The following is a 22,079-nucleotide window of genomic DNA, read 5'->3' as shown; positions in this document are numbered from 1 at the left end:
ATCTTTCTAAGGTAAGATCCTACCAAGTCCAGGATGTTGCCCTTGAAGTGGCAATGACAAGTTTCTGGTTCTTAGGGAAAAAGAAACAGGATAACTGGTTCACATGTGCCCCTGGCACATGACAGCATCCAGTAATGATTGACTTTTCTCTGAGTTTTGATGTCTTTAAATCTTTCTTTTACTGTCCCTTGACTTAAGTTCTTGAAACCAAGGCAGCCAGTAGAGCTTTGGAAATATAGTTATCTTAAAAATAAGGTTTTGTACTCATCAGGGAGTCTGCTTGTCCCTCTCCCTCTGCCCACCCCCCATCTCCACTTAGGCTCTCTCTATCTCTCCCTCTCAAATAAATAAATAGAGTCTAAAAAAAAAAAAAGAGGTTAGTCTTTAAATGAGTTTCTCCCTCAGCCCCAGGATGCCTTATATGAGTCACAGCATCTTCTATCATCAGAACATCGTAGCCTCAGTCAGTGACCATTCTGGAGGCAGCTCATACAGGTGTGTGAAAGCAAGTTGTTAACATTTCAAGAAAGTTGGGAGCTGGATAATGTAACATCAGTAGCTTAAAAAGGGCCATGGTGGGTGAGAGTAAACCACTGAAAGAGACAAGCACTGAAAATCAGGGCTCCTCCAGCATCCAGTGAGCTGGCTCTTAAACATTCACCAACACACCACTAGCTGTAACTATCCCTCAACAATACAGTAAGCCCTTTGCCTTCTGGGTTGTGTGTGTGTGTGTGTGTGTGTGTGTGTATACACACTTTAAAATATTTTGTAAAAACAAGAAAGGATAAAAGTATCCCGGAAAATGGAGATGAAAGTCGCCTGACCAAGTTCAAGCACCTTATAGACAATGGACTATTCATTCGTGCTGAGGAGCTGGAGCCTAACTGTCCTTCCGCATATTCCAAATATGACACCAGTGACTTTCCAATCTTAGATCAGCTGTTGAATCTCCCCATAAATTGTGAGGATCCAAGCAGACAGTAAACTTTGTGAAAGGATCTCAGAAGGCATGAGGCCATATACAACACATAGGTTTTATGAATAGGTCTAAAAAGAAACAGCCATCAGAAGGCCTGGTTCCTGTGCTAACTTTCACCACAGTGTTAAATGTTTGCCAAGATGTAAGCTTCCTCCACTTCAGATCTTTAAAGTCACATTATAGTGGTGACATTTCACTTCAATAAGAGAGAATATATATGATCATATCAAGGACTCTACCACAGGAGACTCCACTCCCTAGAACTTCAAATATTCCTCTAAATAACACACACAGTTTGTTCTACCTGAGAACCACCTATATTTGAATAGCAATCAGACTGGAAAGATAGTAAGAGTACAGGGCCGGGACCTAATGCAGGGTCTGTTGACATAATTAGGTGGTGACTATCTAACTCCCAAAGTTCTTTTAATGATAAGAAAGAAAGAGATACCTCTTGCTCTATAAGGAAATCCTTTTCAGTCAGTTTCCTAGTGATTGCCTAATTGATACACTTCCTACTTACTGTTCAGTGGGCACTTAATTTAAGGACAGCAGAAGATCTTTACCTGACACCATCTTTCCTGACACCAAAGGCTCAAATGCATCTTGGAAAGCAGCCCTGCAACTGCGATAAGTAGATATGTATTAATCATTTTAGAAAACAAGTAACTCCAGGATGCATTGCAATAGCTAATAACTTCACTGGGAAAACCCAGCACTACTAGATTTTCTTCTTTTTTTTTTTTTTTTTAAATTTTTATTTATTTATGATAGTCACACACACAGAGAGAGAGAGAGAGGCAGAGACACAGGCAGAGGGAGAAGCAGGCTCCATGCACCGGGAGCCCGACGTGGGATTTGATCCCGGGTCTCCAGGATCGCGCCCTGGGCCAAAGGCAGGCGCTAAACCGCTGCGCCACCCAGGGATCCCTAGATTTTCTTCTTTTATGGTCAGTCCATAATCCAGAGTCCTAGAATATTGCTGCCTTTCCTCAATGCGGGAAAATAAGAAGATGCCATGACCTGAAAGTCCTAGCACTGCCAATTCAGGTTGGTTTCTGAGGAAACTTCCAACGGCTATAGCCAGCTACAAAATGTAGAACATGTCTGTTGCACTATTTTTTACTTAGTCCTTTCCTCAAGATAACATTCAGGCTCTTTCCTCTCCTTTCCTCTGCACAGGTCAATTGCTCCCAATATTTTAATATTCAGCTCAGTTAATACCCCATGTCTGAAGGCTTCCCCAAACAACTCTCATCTTTAGCCTGGGTTAGGGGTTAGGGATGGTTCCTTTGAGTTCTTATAGGAATGTTTTATTATTGCCATCATACCATACGGCATAGCATGCAATATAATCTATGTATGGTTGATCTTTTTCTTCCAGCAGTATTCTAAATTTTGGTTGCATGTTAGGATGATCTCAATGCATAATTCTGTATATTATGCTATGCTCACCACAAGCATAGCTACTGTCTGTCACCATACGACACTATTACCATATCATTGGCTATATTCCCTATGTTGTGCCTTTTATTCCCATGACATTCACTCCATAATTGGAAGCCTGGATCTCCCACTCTTGTTCAGCCATTTTGGCCATCCTCCATAGTCCCTTCCCTTCTGGCAACTATCAATGTGTTCTCTGTATTCATGGGTCTGATTCTGCTTTTTGTTTGTTTATTCATTTGTTTTGTTTTTTAGATTCCATATATGAGTAGAATTATATGGTATATGTCCCTCTCACTCTGATTTATTTCACCATCCATCCATGTTGTTTCGAATGGCATGATCTCATCCTTTCTTATGGCTGTGTAATATTCCATTGTATGTATATGTGTGTGTGTGTGTATGTGTGTGTGAGTGTGACACATATATATCAGGGGCCAATTAAGTCGCTTCTATATCTTAGCTATCATTAATAATGCTGCAATAAACATTGGCATGTGCATATCTTTTTGAATTAGTGTTTTTGTTTTCTTTGAGTAAATATCCAATAGTAGAATTACTGAATCATATGGTATTTCTATTTTTATTTTTTTAGGAACCTCCATACTGTTTTCGACAGTGGCTATACCAATTTACATTCCCACCAACAGTGTATGAGCATTCCCTTTCCTCCACATCTTGCCAATACTTGCTATTTCTTTTCTTTTTGACTTTAGCCATTCGGACAGATGTAGGATGGTATCTTACTATGGTTTTGATTTGTGTTTCCCTCATAATTAGCAACATTGAGCATCTTTTCATGTGTCTGCTGACCATCTCTATGTCTTCTTTGGAAAATGCCTCTTCAAGACCTCTGCCCATTTTTTAATTGAGCTGTTTGGTTTTTTTGGAGTTGAGTTGTATAAATTCTTTATATATTTTGGATATTAACCCTTTTTAGGACATATCATTTGCAAATACCTTCTCCACTCAGTAGGTTGCCTTTTTGTTTTATTGATGGTTTCCTGAGCTATACAAAAGCCTTTTATGTTGAGGTAGTCCAATACTTTATTTTTGCTTTAGTTTCCCTTTCCTTAGGAGACATATCTAGAAAAATGCTGCTATAGCCAATGTCAGAGAAATTACTGCCTGTATTCTCTTCTAGGATTTTTATGGATTCCAGATCTCACGTTTATGTCTTTAATCCATTTTGAAGTTTTTTTTTTTTTAATGGGTATGGTGTTAGATAGAAAATGGTCTAGTTTTATTCTTTTACATGTAGCTGTCCAAGTTTCCCAGCATGGCTTATTGAAGAGACTGTCTTTTCCTCAGGGTATATTCTTACTCCTTTGTCATAGAGCATAATGTTTTCAAAGTTCTTCTATCTCATAGCATAGTTTCTAGTCTCTAGTCTCTTCTTATAGCTGTTACCAAAATAGCAACTACTAAGTTAGTATAAATAAGTGATAATATCACACTGTTGCCTTTATTTGACAAATTAAATCCAGGCATAGCAAAGGCTAAGATTTAAAGAAACAAATAGTAAGGAGTAAATCAATCACTATTTTCCCAGGCTACACTTGAATTTGCCTCATTCTTTTGTCTCAGAACCAAGAATTTACCTAGTTTGGGCTGTCCAAGGAACCAGATTCTGAGTTTGACAGGTATAATGTAAATATGCCTTTCATTTTACCTTCCAACCATTTTTAATGCTTTCTCTAAAAGTAGAGACTTCTCAGTGTTATGAGTCCTCACCTCAAGGTAGAGATATAGACTTCAGTTGCCATCTCCCTTTGCATCCTCAGGTCAGGCTTGAGACCTCCTCTTTGCCAGTCAGAAGCATCCATGCCTAAATTCATATCATAAAAGTTTTAGATATGCTTCACTCACTGCAGAAATAACCTATGCAGGGAGAGGTTCGAGGGGAAGCTTCTAGAACTGGCATCAGAGGTACTAGTTGGGGTGATGCAGTGGTGGACAGTTCACTGGGGCAGTTTTGTCATCCAACTGGAGCTCCATCCCCAGTTTCAGCTTCCACATCTGGTTCTCTGGAGAGGCTCTCCTGAAAAGTCTGGGAGTTACTCATGATCTCTGATTTTTTCTGCTTAAATTGGTTAGAACATATTTCTGTTAAGCAGGAATAGGATTGTTAACATAAGACTCTACCTTAGAAACTCTGTTGGTGCTGAACTAGAAGGAGAAGCTTGCCCCAAATTTACTAATTAGCTTTAGGGCCATGGCCAATCTCTTTTGCAGAAGAGCCCTTGTTTGCATGGCTCAACTTGACAAATTCTGTCATTCAGAATATAAAAAGTTTCATAGGTACAGTCCGAATTTTTGTGATTGTGACATTTGACACTAATAAAATATTAATCCCCACAATAGTATATTTATTTCTCTGCAGAACACTAACTCTGAATCATGATCTCTTTGCTGAGTCCATCATGTGTGTAAGTTCAGATGGTCTTATTTCTTTTTTATTTTTTTTTAATTTTATTTATTAGAGAGAGAGAGAGAGAGAGAGAGGCAGAGGGAGAAGCAGGCTCCATGCAGGGAGCCTGACGTGGGACTCGATTCCGGGTCTCCAGGATCATGCCCTGGGCTGAAGGTGGCACTAAACCGCTAAGCCACTGGGGCTGCCTGATGGTCTTATTTCTTAACCACCCTCCCTGCCCCACTCTTTCTCAAACATATATGAATGTACCACAAGGCTTTAGAATACATTATCTGAGCATCAATGATGGATGGAAAGTTTTGAGAAAAAAATATAAATCTGTGATTTTTGAACTTTGTGTGTGCATGTTGTATAATTTATACGTCTGATAAGAATATATCCAACCACTGATTTTAACAAATTCATTCTTACGTTTTCCTATATAAAGACACTCCACAAGCTCCAGTGGGAAATCTAGAAGGCCTGTAAGAACATTGTTTTTGTGATGCTAAAGGTAACTTCCTCCAAAGTTGATGTTCTAACATTTCTCCTTCATCTCAGGTTTGCCATTTTATCTTGGCATTTAGGACTCTACAGAAAATATCACAAATACAGGAGACCCTTCCTAAAATATATGGAAGCTCATAGTAAGTAGTTCCCATGACACATGGTATACGCACACACCATATGGACCTAAGAATATACCTGTGAACATACCATTCTAGATCAAGAAACACTAGCCTGAAGTCTTGGTACCATGCATTTTTTAGGTGACATGTGGGCATTACAAAAAGGGAGAGACCCTGCTGCCATAAAATTTATTCATAAGGGCTGTAGAGGAATATATTCTTAGGCTAAGAATTTTCCAAGAACATATGGTCTCAAACATAAAAATAAAACAAATAAAAACCCATCCATGAAAATGAATCAAAGTATCCTAAGAACAAAAGTTTTCCACACTTAAAGAAAATTTTTGAATACAATTGTTTATCCTTAACAATGTTTAAGACAATACAGAAACATAAGACCTGAATGGAAGCCAAGTAGCATATGATTCCATTGGCATGAGTTCCCAAAGGGGTCAGACTTGAAACTGACCAGCAAAAGATTGATTTGATAGGAAGTCATTCTTAAGTCCAAGTTCTTATCCTAAGATCCATCGCCAAATGGCAAATTAACACCCCAGGCAACACACTTTTGGAGAAATCAGAAACCATCCTCTGAGACTCTCCCTAGTTAAATTGAACTTTTTTTCTTTTTAAGATTTTATTTATTTATTCATGAGAGATCTGGAGAGAGAGGCAAAGACACAGGCAGAGGAAAAAGCAGGCTCCATGCAGGGAGCCTGATGTGGGACTCGATCCTGGGACTCCAGGATCATGCCCTGAGCCAAAGGCAGGTTGATGCTCAACCGCTGAGTCACCCAGGTGTCCCTAAACTGAACTTTTACAAATTATACATCTATGACCATTTAACATGCTACTTGTTCAGGCTAAAATCCACCTCAATCCTAGGTTTCCATCCAGTGTAACTTTGATCTACAGCAATGACTAGCTAAGCATTGCAGCCTTTTAAAGGGTTACTATGATAGAACTTTTTAATTATTCTGGTTACCTCATGAGCTCTGTCTCTGGGGATAAATCTGTTCCAGGCGTGGAATAGTGTTGAGGGGGAAACATTCCCATGAGCTCAAACTGGACATAACTTGTTTTTAATGCTTAATGTAAACATCTAGCTATATTCTCATTAGCAATTCCACAAAGCAGAATAATGCCTCCTATTCTCATTTCTGCCTGCCTATTCCCTCCTCTGATCTTCTAGTCTGACTGTATGCATTGTTCCAGTTCCCATTTCCACCCTGATGCACTATGCGTTTTCCCCTAAACGCTGGCATAGCCTCCCTGTTTGACCACCAGGTCTCCTCCTCCTGTATCTTTGAATCCTTCCTCTTAACCATTTCTTCCATGAGGACTGACAATAACAATTCACAGCCATGGCTCCCTACACCCATTATGCACAAAGGATAAGAGACTGGCTTGTTAGGATCAGCAAAAATAGTTGAAGAATGAACAATTAATGACTATTTCTTTAGGTCTTGTATTCCTTAAACTCTTCCTGGAATCTTGTGACTTAATTGTATCCTTCTTATGAGAAGCTCAAATCCTCCTTAATTCCTGCAACATAATATTGCCATAAATTTTTAATGGGAAAAGTTTAAGAGGTGTGGAGTTATTATTTTAGGTTTTATTTTCGAGATGACTCATACCTAAACCATTTGTCGACTCTGTGACCTGATTGTCCTTCTTTGAGAAATCACACCCATTTAGATGAGTCCATCTAAATTATTTATTTATATGATTGCTGATTATTGTTACAGGTTGTAAGGCTATGACAGTACCTTTTCATTTCTAAAAGCTTAAGAGAACTTTGCTGGACCCCTCTCTCTCCCTGCAATCTTCCAGTGGGGCTTATGTCAGCTCTCAATAAATGGTACTTAAAACAAAGGGAAACTATTGGGCAAAAGATAGAATTATTTATATTTGAAACTCTACAAATGATAAGCATCTGTACATGAGCAGTTACTTAAATTAACACTTAAAATTAGAAACAATTCTATTGTTTTATTTTTCAAAACAGGAGATTGACATCAGTAATTTTTGGGAAACTGTTAACATTTATGTTTAAAAGTAAATTCTTGACAATTCTGAGGTTTCTCATTCAGCTCAGTTGAGGGTGCTTCTGTTCCACAGGAATTCCTAGACAGTTTTTGAGAAATGGAAGGCTAAACAGAATAAGGACAGAATGAAATAGGGCCAATTTAAGTCCTTTCTTAGTTACTGAAATCAGGAAAGTGAAGAACAATGTCAAAAAGGTCTCATAGAAAGTTGTGTGCAGGCTGACCCTCCTCTGCCCTCCACTAGATCTCCCACTAAAGACACATTTGTTTCCAGAAATGTGCATGTGAATGTCAAAGAAACTTTGGCTAAGCCAGCTTCATTTCATTCAGCACTACACAGGGGAAATGTGTGTCATCAAAACTCCCATTTGGGATCTTTTTTCTTTAAGGGGTCATGCAAGAATTGGACAGAATCAGGTAAGATGGCATTCCCCAGGGGACTCAGAAAGTAAAGGTTAGGAAGGAAAAGACGGAGGAACAGGAATATGATCAGAATTGCCTCTGAGCATCAAAGATGATCTTTTCCAGTTGCAAAACTTCTCAGCAGTATTTTTCCATTCCCTGTGGCATCAACATCTGCCTAACACAATCACTGTATTCTTGCTCAAGTGAAAGTGAACAAAAATGCCTGTATTAGTTCCTCTGGGCTTCCTTGGGCAGGTGCAGATGGCCTCCTACATGCTCTCCTCATGAGCAGAAAGAATAAGTCCTTTTAATAATAAGTCCTTAAAAAGAATAAGTTCTTATAAGCATGAACGCTTCTTTGGGTTCAATGGGGATGAGTATTTATTGGGAATATAATGAAGTACTTAAGAGTTAAAATCAATAAAATGGAGTCTGGTGCTGAAAAATATATGCTTTTCAACTGTTAGATAAACATCAAGGAATATATAGCAAATGATGATCACAATAAAGCAACAAGAACAGCAGTAATTAACGTCAACATTAATGAGGGTAGGCTATGTCCTAGGCACAATTCTAAGCCCTTTGTCAACTCATTTCATCCTCTCAGTAACTCTATTAAGGTGGGTTCTATGATTATCCCATTTTATAGTCAGGATGCTGAATTTTCTCAAGAATGTCATTAAAACTTAGCACTGAAGAAGCCACAGGAATGTTTGCTGTTTTATTTTCTTTGTTTTGGTGGTGGTGGCGGTGGTGTTATTTTTGTTGTGTTTTATTCATTAAAAAACACATATAAAATTTATAGCATGGCAGTTACTGATCTAAAAATTTTCTAAGTGTGACACACATTTAATCTTAATGACCATCCCATGAGCTAGATCCATTTATTATAACTATTTTGAAATGGTGGGAGTTGAGCCTCGGATCAAGCAACCTACCCAGGGTCACGTGACTAGTAAGCTACCCTAACCCCAGGTAGTCTGCTCTGAATGTGCAGTTGGAAAAAGGTTTCATACAAGCAGGGGATGATGCTTAAGCATTTTTTGAATATTTAGCCAATATACCCAGTTTATTGTGAGGAGGCATGTACGTGGAATGTATGGGTCATGTGAAGGAGAGGTTGAGGAGGGAAAGATAGGCACTTTTCCTGTCTCTGTCTCCATCTCTGTCTCCCTCTCAGTGTCCCTCTCTGTCTTCCTCTCCCTCTCCTTCTCCTTCTCCTTCTCCTCAGACCTTGCCAATGGCTGACTCTAGTATACCTCATGATTGATATGAGAGCTCACACTTTATCTTATGGATGTTACTGCCTAGTCTACCTAGTAATGATGATAGACTAATCCCTGGGATTAGAAACTATCTGAGATATGAATGAACAGTTAAAATTAATTTCGATGCTAATAGCTAAAGTTAACAGTTCAGACTTTTGTTTAATCAATGATTATCATACTTCTTCACATTGAGCAGCAAAATAAGCTACAATTTATACTACATTTCTACTCAGCTATCTAAGCATACATTTCCATATAACTCTTTAGAAGGTCTAAGTTTCAAACAAATCCAACCTTGAAACAACAATCTCATAATAAAGAATTGCCCCTGTGACACTACCCTTGATTCCCATGCAAGGGGAGGAAATTAACACTCATTGATGAAGTATTGAGCATCTGGAAAGCCTTTAGTTGAGAGACCTAGTCTCATTAATAAAAGAACCTAAAAATATCTCAAGTAGAGAAGAAGTGGAATCTGGTGATTTGAGAAGGAAAAGAAAGTAAACAAGTCTGAGAGGAGGATGCTGAGTCATCCCAAACAGAGAGAGTGAGGTACTGGGAGTTCTTCAGATGACAGGGAGTATACTCCACTTCAACCTACATCCTTTGGGCAAGTGCACCGAGGGAGGCTCAGCCCTGATTGCAGGAGTTCCCACACATCTTCTGTTAAAACTTAGCACTAAACAAGAAAAGCCACAGGTCTTTGTATGGGTCCATAAGCATGGGCATAGAACAGCAGAACGGCAGCCACCATGAACATAGTGCCTCCCGACTTTTGGCTAGTAAAATCCCTGGGGTACCCTCAGGAAGGAGACAGGACCATTCTTCCAACCAGTAATTGAGACCACATTTCTGTCTCACAATGACAGTAGGCACTTGAGCCAGATTTTATTTTATTTAAGAAAAATATATTTTGTACATTGAATCTCATGAAGTCAGACATGGATGCAAATTGTGCATTCTTTCTCATATCTTTTGATTGTCTGGTATTTACCTATTTTAGTAATAGTTTTACCTGGTTTAGTAATTAGTAGTAGTAGTAGTAGTAGTAGTAGTAGTAGTAGTAGTAAACCAATTCCTGAGGTCCTTTACCCTGGGATGAAATTATATATACTTACAGATCCAGGATAAGATAAATGACTTAAACACTGGTGTGACAGAATTGGATACCTGCTCACCAAAATCCATGCCTCCCTCTTCTTCAGAGTGTACAGCCACAATACCCTTTCTAACATTCCCTGCAATAACTGTGACTTCACAACTAAGTTCTAGTCAATGAACATGAGCAGAAATGAGATGCACCATTTGCAGATAGATAGTCCGCACTTATCTGTGGTTTTGCTTTGTATGGTTTTAGTCACCCAGGGTATACCACGGTATACCCAAAGCAGCTGATATTCCTTCTGACTACTGTCAGAAGATTGAGTAGCCTAATATTACATCACAATGCCTATCTCAGTCACCTCTCTATCTCATCACAAAAGCATTTTATCAGCTCACATCATCACAAGGAGTACAGTACATTAAGTATTTTCATAGAGACTGTATTTACATAACTTTTATAATATTATATGGTTGTACATGTCCTTTCTTAATATCAGTTATGGTTGTTTATCTCATAGTGTACTTAACTTATAAATTAAACTTCATTGTACTTATGTATGTATCAAAAAAGTGATGTATATAGAGTTCAGTACTATCTGCAATTTCAGACATCTACTGGTAGATCTTTAAACATATCCCCCATGGGATAAGGTGGTGCACAGGGACTACTTACTTGATAGACCATTATAAGCTTCCCCAGCACATACCTCCATGATCTTTCTTCTGACCATCTCTTCTGACCTCTAATCAGAAAAGAGATGACCCCAAATCATAGTGGGAATCTACCTTTCAAAGATGTCAGAGGCTTCATCAGTCTTTATCACTAATTGACCCTGGGTAACAATGAATGAGCAGAACCTCCATACCAACAAAAGCACTTGCAGTACTTGAATAAGTGAGAAATTTCTATTGTGCTAAGCAGTTGAAATTCTGGGGCCTATTTGTTACAACAGCTGACATTATTTTAACTCATGAAATTAGAGCAGCTGGAACAACTACAAAAACAAACAAATGCCTTCTGACTTACAATCACCACACAATCATGTCCTCTGTAAAGAACATCTCTCAAATTGTAGAAAAGTTTTTAAAAAACGGTAGTTTAAATTTAAAATTCAGTGTAAAGTTCATATTTAGGTTACCTATAAATGTGTTTTGTTTGCCACACAAAGCATTATATTTTATTTTAATTAGTTGCTGACATTTATAAGTGGGGAAGTTTCACACAAAGATCTGGATTTTCATCTGAAAAACTTGATAATCTGGCTAAGTTGGGTTTTAGTCTCCCTTTTATGTTAGGTATGCACACTCCAGACCCACATGACTTGTTCTGGCCATCTTCCCTCTTATGCATTACTTACTTGGACTTTGAATGCTGTTAAATGTATGTTCTGGCTGGATTATTATTAATAGCTGGGGATTTAAAAAATATGCAATACCAACAAGACTATAATTACAGTGAGGAGAGATTACTTTAACTATTTACATGTAATGTCCCTGGCTGATTTTGATGGGAATTATAGGAATAGTCATATAAAATCTATAACTGCATTTGTTGGTCTGACATTACTGACAGTTTTTGCCTTCTGACTTTATCTCTCAATATTCCCAACATAAAATCCAACATAAGGTCCCGTGTCAGAATTAACTCACTAGAAAATAATTAGTAACATCGCTCCCCCAGTACAGTAAGAACCACTCTGTCATTTTCTCCATTTTGCCTTTGGCTGTTAAGAGCATTATAGCTATATTTCTGTTTCAAATATACATGGGAAGTTATGATTTAAATATGCATATTCCATTTTTTGCTTTTTATTGCTATTTTATTTTAATATATTTTCTCATAGTTATTTATATACTTAAAAAATCCATCTATTTCATACCTACATTTCTTATAGCCTATCCCAAATTCTTTATGAAGTTAAATAGAGTATAAATAAATATGTTTAAATTAAACATCATAGTTAATGTTTAATAACAGTATAAAATTATATCAGGATAATATAAAGTTTAATATTCATAAAATACCAGACCATATCCATTTGAGATACAATATTTTATTTTTGCTTTTGTTTCTTCCCTTTTGGAAATAGGGTAAAATTATTAATAAGTAATTGGTATCTTTTCTAAATGATTTGCTATCAACTACAAGGGCATAATTTGTTTTTCAAAATTCACATTATTACTTTTTAAAAAATATTTTATTTATTTATTCATGAGAGACACAGAGAGAGGCAGAGACATAAGCAGAGGGAGAAGCAGGTTCCCTAGGGGGAGCCTGATGCACCACTCGATCCCAGGACCCTGGGATCATGCCCTGAGCTGAAGGCAGATGCTCAACCACTTAGCCACCCAGATACCCCCTAAAATTTACATTAAGTAGCAACTATCATATACAGATAGATAGATTTATGTATTTACTTGGTCATTCATTCAACAAGGCATTTATTGAACACTTACTTTGCATCAGGAACTATAAGAGACTAAAGCCATGTCTCAGAACATGGGAACTCAGCTAATAGAGAGTAGAATTAACTCTAAAGGAAAGATCCATAGAATATGCACTTGAGAGAGGAAGTATTTCTGCCTGAGGAGTCAAGAGAGGCTTGTAAATTGAGGGAGATGCGCTCCAGGTTTTGAAAGGCAAGCAGTGAGTGAATCACAGAGAGGGGTCAACCTTGGGAAGGGACCAAGGCCAGAACCTAGGGGAATCTTTAGTGAATCCTAAATCCTCAAATCAGTGCCATTGTTGGGTGTCAACTGTTGGTAGGAGTCAGGGAACAAGGTCAGGAGATGAAACTGTCAAAGGAGAAGTAGTAGGGATCTGGTCAAGGTCCTTACTTGACATGATAGCTATTTACTCTCTCATTGTTGATGAGCAGCCATTGAGAGATTCAAATAAGAGACTTACATCATTGAATCTGTAGTCAAAGGAACCAACTCTAGAATCAGTCTGGTTTTTTCCCTTATGATTCACTGATTTGACCTGGCAATTATGCATTTCAGAAAAAAATTAGTGTAGCTTGAAAAGGTAAATATATTAAGTTAGAGGCCACTAAAATACCCTTGAAAGATGTAGTAAAAGGAATTTAAAGTCAGGAAAGTGAGATGGGGCAAGTGAGAAATTTGGTCCACACTGTTTATGTCCCAGCGTCCTATCTAACCATTTGTTAGAGGTGAGACACAAAGAACTTGACTCTAGACTTTTTGGTAGTCAAAATAAGCATTTATAGAAACAGGATCCATGGAATAAAACAAGGCCAGTGGAAGTACCAATATTTGTGGGGCAGAAGGCATACTTTCTGATACAATAATAAATTTCCTCAGTAATAATCTGACAGCAAACAATGATGAGCTTTATAGGACAGTTTTTTTTTTTTTTAAGATTTTATTTATTTGAGAGAGAGAGAAAGAGAGCACAAGCAGGGGGAGGGGCAGAGGAGAGGGACAAGCAGACTGCCTGCTAAGGGCAGAGCTTGATGCAAGCCCAAACCCAGGACTCTGAGATCACGACCTGAGCCAAAGCCAGATACCTAACCGACTGAGCTACCCAGGTGCCCCGAGGACAGCTTTCTTATAAAATCTTCCCAAACTAAGTTATTACCAACATGCTAAACCACTTCCCCCACATTCAATGAAAGCAATTCTAGGGTAACTTGATGCAATCTAGGAATTTGCTCTCTGCTACCTCACTTAATTGAGGAAGGATTTTAGGGTATCTCTAAAAGAAAACATGGACTTTATTTCAGGTACTCCTCTGTAAGATGCTTTCTTTCACCCAAGCTTCTTAAAGCTAAGTATTGAGTGACACCCCTGGTTATACACTAGAGTGCAGTGAAGCCCAGAGATCTCTGGTAGAAATGGCCATCTAGGCCGGGGTGTGACTTCCTTTCCTCTCTTGGAAATTGTGGGGCCTGGAATGATACCTCTTGAATATAAAGGCTGCCTACCTCCATTCCTCCATTCATGACTGAGTCATTCAACACATACTGATTGAGAACTGACTAGGGGGGCAGACATCAGGAGTTAGATGTAGACTCTGCTCTAAGGAAACTTAAAATGAAGAGAAACAGGAAAATTACAAGGAGATAGTTCTACAAAGGCTTGAAAAGACATTCACCAAGAAAAAAAATGAGAGAAGGAAATGTAGAAAGGACAACAAAAAGATTCTCCTCAGAAAGTAATTTTCTCTTTAATTTCCTGGTACTCCCTACAAAATAAACTGGAAGCTAAAATGAGGAATTTTATTCTATAAGGTTATTAACCACAGTCCCACAAAAATAGTGGAACAGTTTTACTGAAACAGTTCATTTTGGAATAACTGTTAATATATTTTTTGAATTTTTGTATGTGTTGGGCACTCTGCTCTTTCATATATATCACCTTCACACATTTATGTAGCCTCTAAAACACCCTGTGAGGCTAAGTAATGATTTAGCTTCTCTCCAAGAGGAACAGAACTTTGGGAATCATTGCCAGGTCCTTCAAGCCCAGTGACTAGCTCTCCATTACTACCCTTCTTTCTGGCCAGAATCAGAGAGTAGGGCCTTTTAAACCACCCTCATGAACTATTTCTTATCTTTCCTTCCTCTGTAATGGAAAGATATAATCTCACTCATCTTAAAGCGATTTGAATTTTTTAAGATTTTATTTATTTATTCATGAGAGACTCACAGAGAGAGGCAGAGACATAGGAAAGAGGGAGAAGCAGGCTCCCCAAGGGGAGCCTGATGTGGGACTCGATCTCAGGACCCCGGGATCATGACCTGAGCCAAAGGTGGATGCTCAATTACTGAGCCACCCAGGTGCCCCAATGATTTGAATTTTTAAGAAAAAAAATAATGAAACTATGATGTGTACTAGATTCTCTTAGCAATAGTGTAGTTTGAGTTCTGTGTGAGCATTAATGGCTAGATTAATGCAGCTCAGAATCAAAAGGGAGAAAATGCTTTGAGTAACCCTGCATTATTCCCATCTGTTTTTTTGACAAGTAGATGGAAGATTATAATAATGACCTGTGTTGGACTGTTTGGGCCTCTAAAATTTGTATATTTCTTTGATAAAATGTTGATGTGTGAAGTACATACTTATTAAGTAAGGCATGAATATAAACGTTTGAAGAAATGCATAGGCAGCTAATACGTATTTACAAAAAAGTGAAAGGATTATGCTCTGTGTCTAATTCAGTGGCTAGAAAAAGATCCAGCACATGGGATGGTTCTAAAAAGCCAGGGTGTCAGGAATTGTCCTTGGGTGCTTATTCAGCTTAAACTTGATCATCATCTCTAGAAAATGAAGAAATAGCACTCACATCTGGGTGAGGGGAAAATGAGCCTCCTGTGTGTCAGCCAGAATCTAGGCTTGCAAGATATGGCCAGACTCGTGCTCTAAGTCTCTGTACTGCCATCTGCCCTTACTAGGAGATCCAACAGTAAGATGAGTGATTCCCACAACAATTAATTGTGCCTCAGATTTCTAGGCAAGAGGAGGAAAAAAAGATAAGTTTAATAAGATCCTGATAGAGTTCCAAATTTTTATTTTGAATATCACCTCATCAGTATGCTAGAAATTAGCTCTTTAGCCACATCTTAATTGGGCCAGGTCTACATAATGGCTCACTGATTGTTAGTTATGAGCAACTGGATGCTGTGAAGTGAGAACTCAAACTCTCTCCCCTTCCATGCCTACAGAGAAATTTGGCAGTGACACTCATCAGTGGGATTTGAAAGCCTCTTATTCTTCTCCTCTGATTTTTAACCTCTCCAGCTCAAGAATATATAAGATAAACCATGGGATGACCATGTACAAGATTCCAATGAGGGACCACATAGTCATCCAGTCCAGGTAAACCAACCAAAGAAGGTGGGAAGCAGAGAAGTTTAACTATAATATCATCAACTAATGTAATAAAAATATTTCTGAGATTTATCCCACATGTAACCATCTTGTGTTCATAAATAATCACTGTGGAATTTTACATTTTGATTAACATCTCTGGCTCTGAAAGAATGGCCCACAGGGCAGGAATTTCCCCATTCCTTATTGGTTTAAGGTAGGGCTCATAAGATCTTGCTACCAAAGTCTCTCAGGGTGATTAACAGCCATAAAGTCTATTAGGATACAATAAAGCTAAAAGATCAAAAGAATTAATTTATTAAAACACTGGCTTACATGTGTTGGCATATATTCTCAGCAAAAATTCTGAATTAAACTGGAAATTCAAAACACTGAAATCAAACTCATGCAAAGGGATCCTAGAATCCAAATATCTCCATTATCTCCAATATCTCCATATCTCTTTGCTTTGCTATCTGCTAGCTGTTTGCTGTGAAAGTCTTTGACTCTCATTTTCTTCATCTGATAGAGGAGTAGTAATACTTGCCTCACAGGATTGTGAAAAATAAATGACATAATGTGGGTGGGAGCAATTAGGAAACTATAAATCGTTATATGACTCTAAAGTGTTATTCATTGTTGTCACTTGATCTTAGAATTAGTCATGACAAGCCTTGGGAATGAAGTGATACTTTTAGGGTACATAGAAGTGTGAGACTTGGATGCAAAGATCAGGGAGATTGTTCCCGTTTGGCTCTTCACTTGAACAAACATGTCCAGTGTGCCATGATCCAAGCTTGCTGTCCTAAGAATCAGGCCTGGAGATGTCTCCTATAGGCAGGAGCATGAAGACAGAGAGGCTGGCCCCCAACAGCAAGATGCTGGTCAGGGACCATGATTCCAGTAAAAACAGAGGGTTCAGGATGAAAGGTGTATGGGTTTTTCTGTTTTGTTTTGTTTTGTTTGGTTTGGTTTGGTTTGGTTTGGTGTATGGGGTTTTATTGGACAGTGCAACACTTCTCAGATACCGCCATCATCACAATCACTTGGAGGATTTTAAAAACATGTATTGCTGGATCATATTCCCAGTGTTTCAGATTTGGGAGGTATGAGGTAAGGCCCCAAGATTTACATTTCAAACGTCCCAGTGACTCTGAGGCTTCTAGTGCAGGGGCCACTCTTTGAGAACTATTTGGACAGCATAAAAATTACAACTTCTCACCTCTATAAATCTAATCTCATTCTGAATATTTTAAAGAAAAGGGGATTCTTCTTCAAGATAATTAGAATTTTTGGATGGTTCCCAAAATAGACAGGAATCAGATTCAGAAATAGATAGGAACAAGAGCAGTTCTGGTCCTAGCAGCACAAACCTCCTCATATGATGCCTGGACATCACTGGTTGGAGATATCACTTCCAAGTGTTCTTCCTCTCTTGCTTCACCTAAATTAATGTTCAGAATCTAATTGGCTTAGAGAACATGCCCATTCCTCAGCTACTATGTGATAGGGTACTTTGAACTACAGACCCTCCAAGACTGTGCATGATGGAAGAGACCTAACTGAAAAGGATATCAGGGTAGTACTGCCAAAGATGTTAATGGATGGTTATGTAGCCAGGAAGCAACAAAAACAGCCCATGTCTTCTATCATAGTGGTAAAAGACCAATTAACAGAGGGCCTGAAATTCTAGGAGAGAGGAATTCTCACTTGATCTAAACTGAGGGCTCCTGTAGATTCTTAGAAGGCAGCTGATAGCTGCTTTAGAGGAGGAAAGGAAGAAGTGAAATCAGCTCTTCTGGAAAATTCTGTCTTGGGTACCCATGGTGGGCTCTCCCATGCCCTGTTTTCCTGATTCTGAGCTTCAAGACCATAGCTTCCAGGTTTAAGTATGTCCTCAGGAACTCTAGGTCAGGAACTTCTGATTTCAAAGATATACTCATCTATCTTACAGCTTGAAGCATGCTATATACAATGCATTGGGAAAGTTCCATCTTCTGGATATTCTTAACTTTTTTACTTCATTAGAAATATTTCAAGCATACAAGAAAGTATACAGAATAACATTGTAGTTGAGTATCTACCTCCCAGTTACTCAGATTTCTCTTTTGGAAATAAGCCCATCAAATATTATAGAGCTTTTGGCCATGATCAGGACTCAGGGGCCATTGAGATGGAAGTGAGGCAGGGAGCCAAACCTCTCGGTTATCACAAATAATCAGATCATCAACAACAGTGAATAGATAGTGCAGAGTACTTATACTCCCCATACTAAAAATAGTGAAGCAATGGATTCAACAATTTGGAATGCATTAATTTGAAAAGGATGCCTTTCCTTAAAATTCCTAGTCCTAATTCAAATTGCCCCGACATGAACAGTTACCTTTGAGCGATTATAAACATTTGCTTCAAATATTTGTTTAATTCTGTGTAGATCTCTAAGGAGATAAGTAATCATGTGGGAAGGATTGATAAAAATACCTCGGGCAGGTTAGCACTGTGTGTGGCTGGGTGGGTATCCATATGTACATTTACAACCCTTTGTAATATTTGAAGAGTATAAGCTGTGACTATGTAAAGTTAATGAGATGAGATTTTAAGCTTCCAAATATTAGCAGTGACAACTCAGTCATTTCATAGCTATCAGTTTAATTATACAAAAATATAATTTGACTATTGGATTTCGGACAATTGAACTCTGAATAAAAGGAAGCCACGAGGTTGTTAATTTTTATATTAACACTGTAATTTTCTTTGGATGTTCTTCTTACTTTTTTTGAAATAGGGGTTTTCCAGAACTGTATTTTCTTTTGCTGCTACTTTTTCCTTCTATTTGCATTCTAACAGATCATTACCTTCTCTCCTTTCCATGTTATACCTTGAAAGTATCAAATTCAGATTATGGTAACATCTTATGCAACTGTCATTTTTAAGAGATAAAATTTAAAGTAGGCTCCTATAAATACCAAAATAACCTTATTTTTAATTTAGTCATTTTAATGATTCATTTCAATGAAATCTGAGCAAGGTATTGAGCTAGACACTGTAAGAAGCATGAGGATTAACAAACTTTCTCCCTGTTCTTCCCCAAGCTCACAGTCTTGGGGAAGAGCTAGTTCATATTATGTAATTTTCTTGTGGGTCATCATGTGACAAGTGACAAAAGACAGGTGTAGAGATGCGCTGTGAAAGTACCAAAGACGTTAGTTGGGGCGGGACAAGATGGCGGAGAAGTAGGGTCCGCCAGTCACCTGGCCTCACCAACTTACTAGGTAACTTTTGAATCATCCTGAAAACCTACTAATTCAACCTGAGATTTAAAGAGAGAACAGCTGGAACGACACAGAGAGAAGAGTTTGCGCTTCTTACAAGTACAACTCATTTTTAGCCACTCTGCACTGAGCAAAAAATGAATAGAAAGAACTCACCACAAAAGAAAGAATCAGAAACAGTCCTCTCTGCCACAGAGGTACAGAATTTGGATTACAAGTCGATGTCAGAAAGCCAATTCAGAAGCACAATTCTAAAGCTACTGGTGGCTCTGGAAAAAAACATAAAAGATTCAAGAGACTTCATGACTGCAGATTTTGATATAATCAGGCCAAAATTAAAAATCAATTAAATGAGATGCAATGCAAACTGGAGGTCCTAACAACAAAGGTTAATGAGGTAGAAGAAAGAGTGAGTGACATAGAAGACAAGTTGATGGCAAGGAAGGAAGCTGAGGAAAAAAGAGAAAAAAAATTAAAAGACCATGAGGAAAGGTTAAGGGAAATAAATGACAGCCTCAGAAGGAAAAATCTACATTTATGTGGGTTCCAGAGGGGGCCAAAAGAGACAGAGGACCAGAAAGCATATTTGAACAAATTATAGCTGAGAACTTCCCTGATATGGGGAGGGAAACAGGCATTCAGATCCAGGAGATAGAGAGGTAGCCCTGCCAAAATCAATAAAAACCGTTAAACACCTGGACATCTAATAGTGAAACTTGCTAATTCCAAAGATAAAGATAAATTCCTTAAAGCAGCAAGAGACAAGAGATCCCTAACTTATATGGAGAGAACTATTAGATTAACAGATTAACAGCAGACAGACCTCTCCACAGAGACCTGGCAGGCCAGAAAAGGCTGACAGGATATATTTGGGGCCCTAAATGAGAAGAACATGCAGGGCAGCCCCAGTGGCCCAGCAGTTTAGCGCCACTTTTGGCCCTGGGCATGATCCTGAAGACCGGGGATCGAGTCCCACATCAGGCTCCCTGCATGGAGCCTGCTTCTCCCCCTCTTTCTCTCTCTCTCTCTCTCTCTCTCTCTCTGTCGTAAATAAATAAAAAAAATCTTTAAAAAATAAAATAAAAAATAAAAACTCTTCTAAAAAAAAAAAGAGATTAGAACATGCAGCCAAGAATACTTTATCCAGCAAGGCTGTCATTCAGAATAGAAGTAGAGATAAAGAGCTTCCAAGATAGGCAGAGACTGAAAGAATATGTGACCACCAAACCAGCTCTGCAAGAAATGTTAAGGGGGACTCTGTAAAAGAAAGAGGAAGCCCAAAGAAATAATCCACAAAAACAGGGACTGAATAGGTATTATGATGACACTAAATTCATATCTTTCAAGAGTAACTCTGACCATGAATGGGCTTAATGATCCCATCAAAAGATGCAGGGTTTTGGACTGGATAAAAAAGTAAGACCCATCTACTTGTCTACAAGAGACTCATTAAACCTGACGACACCTCCAGCCTGAAAATGAAAAGTTTGAGAACCATTTATCATTCAAACGGTCCTCAAAAGAAAGCTGGGGTAGCAATCCTCATATCAGATAAATTAAAGTTTATCCTAAAAACTGTAGTAAACATGAAGAGGCACACTATATCATACTTAAAGGATCTATCCAACAAGAGGACCTAACAATCATGAATATTGATGCCCCTAATGCATCAATGCAGCTTGGGAGCTGCCAAGTATATCAATCAATTGATAACCAAAGTATAGACATCTTTAGATAATGATACACTAATACTGGGAGACTTCAACATGGCACTTTGTGCAAATGACAGATAATTTAAGCAGAACATCTCCAAAGAAACAAAGGCTTTAAATGATACACTGGACCAGATGGATTTCACAGCTATATACAGAACTTTCCATCCTAATGCGACTGAATATACATTCTTCTCAAGTGCACATGGAACTTTCTCCAGAATAGACCACATACTGGGTCACAAATCAGGTCTTAACTGATAAGATTAGGATTAGGATTGTCTCCTGCATATTTTCAGACAATAATGCTTTGAAACTTAAACTCAATCACAAGAAGAAATTTGAAGACACTCAAACACATGGAGGTTAAAGAGCATCCTACTAAAAGCTAAATGGGTCAACTAGGAAATTAGAGAAGAATTAAAAAGATCCGTAGAAACTAATGAAAATGAAGATACAACCTTTCAAAATCTTTGAGAGACAGCAAAAGCAGTCCTGAGAAGGAAATACATTGTGATACAAGCATCCCTTAAAAAATTGGAAAAAACTCAAGTACACAAGCTAACCTTGCACCTACAGGAACTGGAGAAAGAACAGCAAATAAAACCTACATCCAGGAGAAGAAGAGAGTTAATAAAGATTTGAGCAGAACTCAATGAAATAGAGACCACAGGAACTGTAGAATAGATCAACAAAACCAGGAGTTGGTTCTTTGAAAGAATTAATAAGACAGATAAACCATTAGCCAGCCTTATTAAAAACAAAAGAGAAAAGACTCTAATTAATAAAATCACGGATGAAAAAGGAGAGATCACAACCTATACCAAGGAAATACAAATGATTTTAAAAACATATTGTGAGCAGCTATATGCCAATAAATTAGGCAATCTAGAAGAAATGGACGTGTTTCTGGAAGACCACAAGCCAAAAAGGAACAGGAAGAAATAGAAAACCTGAATAGGCTGATA

At 38.2% G+C, this 22,079-nt stretch overlaps 1 protein-coding gene across 11 annotated transcripts in view; it reads right to left on the bottom strand.

Moving 5' to 3' along the window:
• CCDC192 (coiled-coil domain containing 192) overlaps positions 1 to 22,079 on the bottom strand; it is a 215,738-nt gene that overhangs the window by 128,300 nt on the left and 65,359 nt on the right. The window lies entirely within an intron of this gene.

The sequence above is a fragment of the Canis lupus genome, chromosome 10 (genome assembly GCF_048164855.1).
Source record: "Canis lupus baileyi chromosome 10, mCanLup2.hap1, whole genome shotgun sequence".
Lineage (NCBI taxonomy): Eukaryota > Metazoa > Chordata > Mammalia > Carnivora > Canidae > Canis > Canis lupus.
This window is presented reverse-complemented; position numbering and strand designations above follow the sequence as displayed.